Here is a 10,116-nt window from a genome sequence, read left to right as displayed (position 1 = left end):
GGGTGGGCATTCTATGTTGTGTGTTCTATGTTTTCTTTTTCTGTGTGTTTGGCCGGGTGTGGTTCTCAATCAGAGGCAGCTGTCTATCGTTGTCTCTGATTGAGAACCATACTTAGGAAGCCTTTTCCCACCTGTGGTTTGTGGGTAGTTGTTTTATGTTTTATGTTATTGCACCAGACAGAACTGTTTCGTTTCGTTCACTCTCTTTGTTGTTTTTGTTGTTTCAGTGTTCAGGTTATTTTATTCAATTACAATGAACACTTACCACGCTGCGTTTTGGTCACCTTCTTTCCAGGACGATCGTTACTGAACTACCCACCACCAAGGGACCAAGCAGCGTGGTGGAATGGACTCCTGGACATGGGAGGAAATCTTGGATGGCAAGGGACCCTGGGCACAGCCGGGAGAGTATCGCCGTTCTAAAGAGAAGCTGGAGGCAGCTAAAGCGGAGCGGCGGCGCTACGAGGAGTTGGCTCTAGGAAACGTGCACGAGAGGCAGCCCCAGAAAAAAAAATTGGGGGGAGGCACACGAGGAGATTGGCGGAGTCAGGTAGGAGACCTGAGCCAACTCCCTGTGCTTACCGTGGCGAGCATGTGACTGGTCAGGCCCCGTGCTATGGGGTGATGCGCACGGTGTCCTCAGTGCGCACTCATAGCCCGGTGTGCTATATCCCGGCTCCTCGCATCGGCCGGGCTAGAGTGGGCATCGAGCCAGGACGGAGTGTGCCAGCCCTGCTCTCCAGGCCTCCAGTGCGTCTCCTCGGCCCGGTTATCCTGCGCCAGCCCTACGCACGGTGTCCCTGGTTCGCCAGCACAGCCCTGTGCGGCCTGTTCCAACTCCCCGCACTTGCCGGGCTACAGGGGGTATCCAGCCAGGACGAGTTGTGCTAGCTCTGCGCTCGAGACCACCAGTGCGCCTCCACGGCCCAGTGTATCCGGTGCCTCGGCCAAGGAAGAGGCCTCCTGCATGTCTCCCCAGCCTGGTGAGTCCTGTGCCTGTGCTAAGCCCTAACCCTCCTGCAGGTCTCCCCAGCCTGGTGAGTCCTGTGCCTTCACCCAGAGCCAGGCCTCCTGTGTGTCTCTCCACTCCAGTCGTGATCCATGGCAAGAAGCCTCCAGTGATGATCCATGGCACGAAGCCTCCAATGATGATCCATGGCAAGAAGCCTCCAGTAGTGATCCATGGCACGAAGCCTCCAGTGATGATCCATGGCACGAAGCCTCCAGTGATGATCCATGGCATGAAGCCTCCAGTGATGATCCATGGCATGAAGCCTCCAGTGATGATCCATGGTAAATAGCCTCCAATGATGATCCATGGCAAGAAGCCTCCAGTGATGATCCATGGCACGAAGCCTCCAGTGATGATCCATGACAAGAAGCCTCCAGTGATGATCCATGGCAAGAAGCCTCCAGTGATGATCCATGGCAAGAAGCCTCCAGTGATTATCCATGGCAAGAAGCCTCCAGTGATTATCCATGGCAAGAAGCCTCCAGTGATTATCCATGGCAAGAAGCCTCCAGTGATGATCCATGGCAAGAAGCCTCCAGTGATGATCCATGGCACGAAGCCTCCAGTGATGATCCATGGCAAGAAGCCTCCAGTGATGATCCATGGCAAGAAGCCTCCAGTGATGATCCATGGCAAGAAGCCTCCAGTGATGATCCATGGCACGAAGCCTCCAGTGATGATCCATGGCACGAAGCCTCCAGTGATGATCCATGGCAAGAAGCCTCCAGTGATGATCCATGGTAAGAAGCCTCCAGTGATGATCCATGGCACGAAGCCTCCAGTGATGATTCATGGCAAGAAGCCTCCAGGGATGATCCATGGTAAGAAGCATCCAGTGATGATCCATGGCAAGAAGCCTCCAGTGATGATCCATGGCATGAAGCCTCCAGTGATAATCCATGGCAAGCTGCCTCCAGTGATGATCCATGGCAAGAAGCCTCCAGTGATGATCCATGGCACGAAGCCTCCAGTGATGATCCATGGCACGAAGCCTCCAGTGATGATCCATGGCACGAAGCCTCCAGTGATGATCCATGGCACGAAGCCTCCAGTGATGATCCATGGTAAATAGCCTCCAGTGATGATCCATGGCAAGAAGCCTCCAGTGATGATCCATGGCACGAAGCCTCCAGTGATGATCCATGACAAGAAGCCTCCAGTGATGATCCATGGCAAGAAGCCTCCAGTGATGATCCATGGCAAGAAGCCTCCAGTGATTATCCATGGCAAGAAGCCTCCAGTGATTATCCATGGCAAGAAGCCTCCAGTGATGATCCATGGCAAGAAGCCTCCAGTGATGATCCATGGCACGAAGCCTCCAGTGATGATCCATGGCAAGAAGCCTCCAGTGATGATCCATGGCAAGTAGCCTCCAGTGATGATCCATGGCACGAAGCCTCCAGTGATGATCCATGGCAAGAAGCCTCCAGTGATGATCCATGGTAAGAAGCCTCCAGTGATGATCCATGGCACGAAGCCTCCAGTGATGATTCATGGCAAGAAGCCTCCAGGGATGATCCATGGTAAGAAGCCTCCAGTGATGATCCATGGCAAGAAGCCTCCAGTGATGATCCATGGTAAGAAGCCTCCAGTGATGATCCATGGCACGAAGCCTCCAGTGATGATTCATGGCAAGAAGCCTCCAGGGATGATCCATGGTAAGAAGCCTCCAGTGATGATCCATGGCAAGAAGCCTCCAGTGATGATCCATGGCATGAAGCCTCCAGTGATAATCCATGGCAAGCTGCCTCCAGTGATGATCCATGGCAAGAAGCCTCCAGTGATGATCCATGGCACGAAGCCTCCAGTGATGATCCATGACAAGAAGCCTCCAGTGATGATCCATGATAAGAAGCCTCCAGTGATGATCCATGGCAAGAAGCCTCCAGTGAGGATCCATTGCATGAAGCCTCCAGTGATTATCCATGGCAAGAAGCCTCCAGTGATGATCCATGGCACGAAGCCTCCAGTGATGATCCATGGCAAGAAGCCTCCAGTGATGATTCATGGCACGTAGCCTCCAGTGATGATCCATGGCACGAAGCCTCCAGTGATGATTCATGGCACGAAGCCTCCAGTGATGATCCATGGCAAGAAGCCTCCAGTGATGATCCATGGCACGAAGCCTCCAGTGATGATCCATGGCATGAAGCCTCCAGTGATAATCCATGGCATGAAGCATCCAGTGATAATCCATGGCAAGAAGCCTCCAGTGATGATCCATGGCAAGAAGCCTCCAGTGATGATCCATGGCAAGAAGCCTCCAGTGATGATCCATGGCACGAAGCCTCCTGTGTGTCTCTCCACTCCAGTGATGATCCCCAGTCCGGAGCCTCCAGCGACGATCCCCAGTCCGGAGCTGCCAGAGTCGCCCTCCTGTCTGGAGCTGCCATAGTTACCCTCCTGTCTGGAGCTGCTAGAGTCGCCACCTAAGTGGGCCAAGCCTAAGGTGGAGCGGGGTCCACGTCCCGCGCCAGAGCCGCCACCGCGGATAGATGCCCACCCAGACCCTCCCCTATAGCTTTAGGTTTTGCGGCCGGAGTCCGCACCTTTGGGGGGGAGGTACTGTCACGCCCTGACCTTAGAGATCATTTTTATGTCTCTATTTTTGGTTTGGTCAGGGCGTGAGTTGGGGTGGGCGTTCTATGTTGTGTGTTCTATGTTTTCTTTTTCTGTGTGTTTGGCCGGGTGTGGTTCTCAATCAGAGGCAGCTGTCTATCGTTGTCTCTGATTGAGAACCATACCTAGGAAGCCTTTTCCCACCTGTGGTTTGTGGGTAGTTGTTTTCTGTTTCGTGTTATTGCACCAGACAGAACTGTTTCGTTTCGTTCACTCTCTTTGTTGTTTTTGTTGTTTCAGTGTTCAGGTTATTTTATTCAATTACAATGAACACTTACCACGCTGCGTTTTGGTCACCTTCTTTGCAGGACGATCGTTACACTCAATCAAGTATACGTGTAAAATGGTTAAGTTTACTGTTAGTTAAGGGTTATAGTTTAGGGTTCAGGTTAGGGACCTCCTAAGGAATCCGGAGAGCAGTGACTGTTCATAAGGTGAGAGACGGGCACAGTATTTGACAGCTCAGCGGTGACAGACATTTTTTTTTTATTACAAGCGGCAGATGCGATTTTCGAGAGTGTCTGCCCCAGATAGTTTCCTTAGAGACAATGAAAATAATTACCAAGATGTCTTTGATCCGATTGAGGAGTAAATAGGCTATATTTAAGTTGTGATATAGTTAGGAAATATTTAGGCCTACTGTGTTGATAAGGCAAATTTGGTTTATTTGAAAATAATACATTTTTGCTGATAACGAGTTGAAAGCACATAGGCGATAATATTTACTGTGTCGAGTAGGCTATTGTACAATAATAACATAATTTGATGTGTTTGTATTATTTATTTCATGGATTCATGGAAAATATATACACGTGGTGCAATAGGATATCCATATTTTACATTGTAATAAACTACCCATACATGCCATTGTACTAAAGGATATATACATATTTTAAATTGTAATACACTACCCCTACATGTCATGGTGGGCTGGAGCTATGGATATATTTTTCCACTGTCACTAAGCCTAGACATTCACACTCAAACTGAATTAAATGGGGGATGCATAAGTACTTTTCACTGAAGAAGAGAAACGAGATACAACATACAACTTTGATCGAAGACCTAAAATCATGCCTGACAAGACCAATGAAATCATAACGGGATCCTAATATAGTCTTGATAAATGGGTAACCTATTCTACAATTATGTGACTGAATGTGCTAGTATTATTTATCTTATTGATGAATGAAATTGGATGGGTACGCGGTATGATTAACGAGACGTGGTGTGATCATCATAACAACACACAGGAACTCAAGTCATTCTGTTCACCTGATCTAGAACTCCTCACAATCAAATGTCGACCGCATTATCTACCAAGGGAATTCTCTTCGATCATAATCACAGCCGTATATATTCCCCCCCAAGCAGACACATCGATGGCCCTGAACGAACTTTATCTGACTCTTTGTAAACTGGAAACCACACACCCTGAGGCTGCATTCATCGTAGCTGGGGATTTTAACAAGGCTAATCTAAAAACAAAACTCCCTAAATTCTATCAGCACATCGATTGTGCTACCAGGGCTGGAAAAACCCTAGATCATTGTTATACTAATTTCCGCGACGCATATAAGGCCCTCCCCCGCCCCCCTTTCGGAAAAGCTGACCACGACTCCATTTTGTTGATTCCAGCCTACAAACAGAAACTAAAACAACAAGCTCCCGCGCTCAGGTCTGTTCAACGCTGGTCCGACCAATCTGATTCCACGCTTCAAGACTGCTTCGATCACGCGGATTGGAATATGTTCCGCATTGCGTCCAACAACAATATTGACGAATATGCTGATTCGGTGAGCGAGTTCATTAGGAAGTGCATTGACGATGTCGTACCCACAGCAACGATTAAAACATTCCCAAACCAGAAACCGTGGATTGACGGCAGCATTCGCGTGAAACTGAAAGCGCGAACCACTGCTTTTAACCAGGGCAAGGTGACCGGAAGCATGACCGAATACAAACAGTGTAGCTATTCTCTCCGCAAGGCAATCAAACAGGCTAAGTCCCAGTACAGAGACAAAATCGAGTCGCAATTCAACAGCTCAGACACAAGAGGTATGTGGCAGGGTCTACAGTCAATCACGGATTACAAAAAGAAAACCAGCCCCGTCGCAGACCAGGATGTCTTGCTCCCAGACAGGCTAAACAACTTTTTGGCCCGCTTTGAGGACAATACAGTGCCACTGACACGGCCCCCTACCAAAACCTGCGGGCTCTCCTTCACTGCAGCCGAGGTGAGTAAAACATTTAAACGTGTTAACCCTCGCAAGGCTGCAGGCCCAGACGGCATTCCCAGCCGCGTCCTCAGAGCATGCGCAGACCAGCTGGCTGGTGTGTTTACGGACATATTCAATCAATCCTTATCCCAGTCTGCTGTTCCCACATGCTTCAAGAGGGCCACCATTGTTCCTGTTCCCAAGAAAGCTAAGGTAACTGAGCTAAACGACTACCGCCCCGTAGCACTCACTTCCGTCATCATGAAGTGCTTTGAGAGACTAGTCAAGGACCATATCACCTCCACCCTACCGGACACCCTAGACCCACTCCAATTTGCTTACCGACCCAATAGGTCCACAGACGACGCAATCGCAACCACACTGCACACTGCCCTAACCCATCTGGACAAGAGGAATACCCATGTGAGAATGCTGTTCATCGATTACAGCTCAGCATTTATCACCATAGTACCCTCCAAACTCGTCATCAAGCTCGAGACCCTGGGTCTCGACCCCGCCCTGTGCAACTGGGTCCTGGACTTCCTGACGGGCCGCCCCCAGGTGGTGAGGGTAGGTAACAACATCTCCACCCCGCTGATCCTCAACACTGGGGCCCCACAAGGGTGCGTTCTGAGCCCTCTCCTGTACTCCCTGTTCACCCACAACTGCGTGGCCATGCACGCCTCCAACTCAATCATCAAGTTTGCGGATGACACTACAGTGGTAGGCTTGATTACCAACAACGACGAGACGGCCTACAGGGAGGAGGTGAGGGCCCTCGGAGTGTGGTGTCAGGAAAATAACCTCACACTCAACGTCAACAAAACAAAGGAGATGATTGTGGACTTCAGGAAACAGCAGAGGGAGCACCCCCCTATCCACATCGGCGGGTCAGTAGTGGAGAAGGTGGAAAGTTTTAAGTTCCTCGGTGTACACATCACGGACAAACTGAATTGGTCCACCCACACAGACAGCGTCGTGAAGAAGGCGCAGCAGCGCCTCTTCAACCTCAGGAGGCTGAAGAAATTCGGCTTGTCACCAAAAGCACTCACAAACTTCTACAGATGCACAATCGAGAGCATCCTGTCGGGCTGTATCACCGCCTGGTACGGCAACTGCTCCGCCCACAACCGTAAGGCTCTCCAGAGGGTAGTGAGGTCTGCAGAACGCATCACCGGGGGCAAACTACCTGCCCTCCAGGACACCTACACCACCCGATGTCACAGGAAGGCCATAAAGATTATCAAGGACAACAACCACCCAAGCCACTGCCTGTTCACCCCGCTATCATCCAGAAGGCGAGGTCAGTACAGGTGCATCAAAGCAGGGACCGAGAGACTGAAAAACAACTTCTATCTCAAGGCCATCAGACTGTTAAACAGCCACCACTAACATTTAGCGGCCGCTGCCAACATACTGACTCAACTCCAGCCACTTTAAAAATGGGAATTGATGGAAATTATGTAAAAATGTACCACTAGCCACTTTAAACAATGCCACTTAATATAATGTTTACATACCCTACATTACCCATCTCATATGTATATACTGTACTCTATTTCATCTACTGCATCTTGCCATCTTTATGTAATACATGTACCACTAGCCACTTTAAACTATGCCACTTTATGTTTGCATACCCTACAGTACTCATCTCATATGTATATACCGTACTCTATACCATCTACTGCATCTTGCCTATGCCGTTCTGTACCACCACTCATTCATATATCTTTATGTACATATTCTTTATCCCTTTACACTTGTGTGTGTATAAGGTAGTAGTTGTGGAATTGTTAGGTTAGATTACTTGTTGGTTATTACTGCATTGTCGGAACTAGAAGCACAAGCATTTCGCTACACTCGCATTAACATCTGCTAACCATGTGTATGTGACTAATAACATTTGATTTGATTTGATTTGATGTCATTCATTGATTACGGTATTGTAAAAGGTAGATACAGGATTAGCCTATAGTCTACAATAATAATGTCATTGAATGTGCTATAGTATTACGTATTTCATTGATGAATGAAATTGTAAATGGGGATGGTAGGCCACTTCATTCAGTGAATATCTCTGGGAGTATGTTAATGAAGGTTTTTGAGCTGTACTATGGCAATGTCTAACTCAGTTCTAAATCTTTATTTTGGTCAAGAAGTGATGAGCCAGAGAAACCAATCATCATCACCTCAGCTGTTCTACCACCACCCACACTGCTCTCCCTCCACAAGCAAACACATCCTCTTCTCCTGTTCAACTAATTTGCCGCCACACTGAAAAGGACTGTACATACATACCCCTGTGCCCATCTCATTGAAACATGATCCATCCAATGCCTCAGCTGCATGCCTAAAATGTGAGAAATGTAAACAAGATGCTACAGTTGTGTGTGTGTGTGGATGGAGTTCCAAGAAAAGACATGAGAAGATAGCAAAGGAGATAATGAGAGTTAGACCATACAGTATGAAAATAAAGACCCCTTGGGATCTAAAATGAGTGTGGGTAGCCCTCGTGTCTCCTTTTTGTCCATTTGAGGATACTACAGTCACCCCTAGTGGAGGTTCTTGGAACACTGCTATTTAAGTCTGAGTAGAGGTTAATGAAAGCCTTCGAAGGAGGTGGTGCTATGTTGCGTGTTATCCTATGGGGAGAGCGGAATAATATTTTCAGGTTGTAGATAACACCTTTTTTTCTGAGTGTAGGCCTATATTGCAGTGGTGGTTCTGTGGTTTTCTGTAAAAAATAAATGCAACAGGCCCTGTGCGCTCCTCTGGAGGATGCAGCAAGATAGCGAATCATTGCATCAACTACTCAGTATGACTATAATGAACATATCTAACTTGCACCGTTATGCAATTATTAAGAGACTAAATACAAATAGCTAATCCTGGCGACCAATGTTCTAGCATTAATTAATTGAGGCAAGCAGATCAGAGATGTCAAGGTGTTACCCAAGATTATGCTACAGTATGTGTATAGTGTAAATAACTACCAATAGACCTAAATGATAAGCATTTAGTCAATCAAATAATTACTCTGTAAAACGAGGAATGCAATTACTCTATTTAACTAATAGGATTAAAGAATTGACACTTGTAATAATGGAACTGTGAGGTGGGAAGCATGTGCAGGTGAAACATTTAATAAAACAAAACCAGGAACGAGACAATTCCATAAGGCTACACACCGGTACACAAGACCAATATCAACTGGTGAGAAAACATAAGGGAATGACATATAAAGGGGAGGAAATTCTGAAGGTGATGATGAAGGTAAATGTATGCAGTTCTGTCCTTGAGCTGTTCTTGTCTAATGATGTTCTTTCTGTATTATGTCATTCTGTATTATGTTTCATGTTTTGTGTGGACCCCAGGAAGTGTAGCTGCTGCTTTCGCAATAGCTAATGGGGATCCTAATAAAATACCAATGAAGTCCAGGTGTGAATCATAATGATTAACAGGTGCGTGTAATCTTTATTTTACCTTTATTTTTTTTTATTTTTTTTATTTTAACCCCTTTTCTCCCCAATTTTCGTGGTATCCAATCGCTAGTAATTACTATCTTGTCTCATCGCTACAACTCCCGTACGGGCTCGGGAGAGACGAAGGTCGAAAGCCATGCGTCCTCCGAAGCAGAACCCAACCAAGCCGCACTGCTTCTTAACACAGCGCGCCTCCAACCTGGAAGCCAGCCGCACCAATGTGTCGGAGTAAACACCGTGCACCTGGCCCCCTTGGTTAGCGCGCACTGCGCCCGGCCCGCCACAGGAGTCGCTGGAGCGCGATGAGACAAGGATATCCCTACCGGCCAAACCCTCCCTAACCGGACGACACTAGCCCAATTGTGCGTCGCCCCACGGACCTCCCGGTCGCGGCCGGCTGCGACAGAGCCTGGGCGCAAACCCAGAGACTCTGGTGCCCTAGACCACTGCGCCACTCGGGAGGCCCCACCTTTATTTAACCAGGTAGGCCAGTTGAGAACAAGTTCTCAATTACAACTGTGACCTGGCCAAGTTAAAGCAAAGCAGTGTGACAAAAACAACAGAGTTACACATAAGCAAACATACAGTCAATAACACAATAGAAAAATCTCTGTACAGTGTGTGCAAATGTAGAAGAGTAGGGAGGTAAGGCAATAAATAGGCCATAGGGGTGAAATAATTACAATTTAGCATTAACAAGAGTGATAGATGTGCAGATGATAATGTGCAAGTAGAGATACTGGGGTGCAAAAGAGCAAGAAGATAAGTAACAATATGGGGA

This window comes from Salvelinus fontinalis, chromosome 30 (genome assembly GCF_029448725.1).
Source record: "Salvelinus fontinalis isolate EN_2023a chromosome 30, ASM2944872v1, whole genome shotgun sequence".
Taxonomy (NCBI): domain Eukaryota; kingdom Metazoa; phylum Chordata; class Actinopteri; order Salmoniformes; family Salmonidae; genus Salvelinus; species Salvelinus fontinalis.
This window is presented reverse-complemented; position numbering follows the sequence as displayed.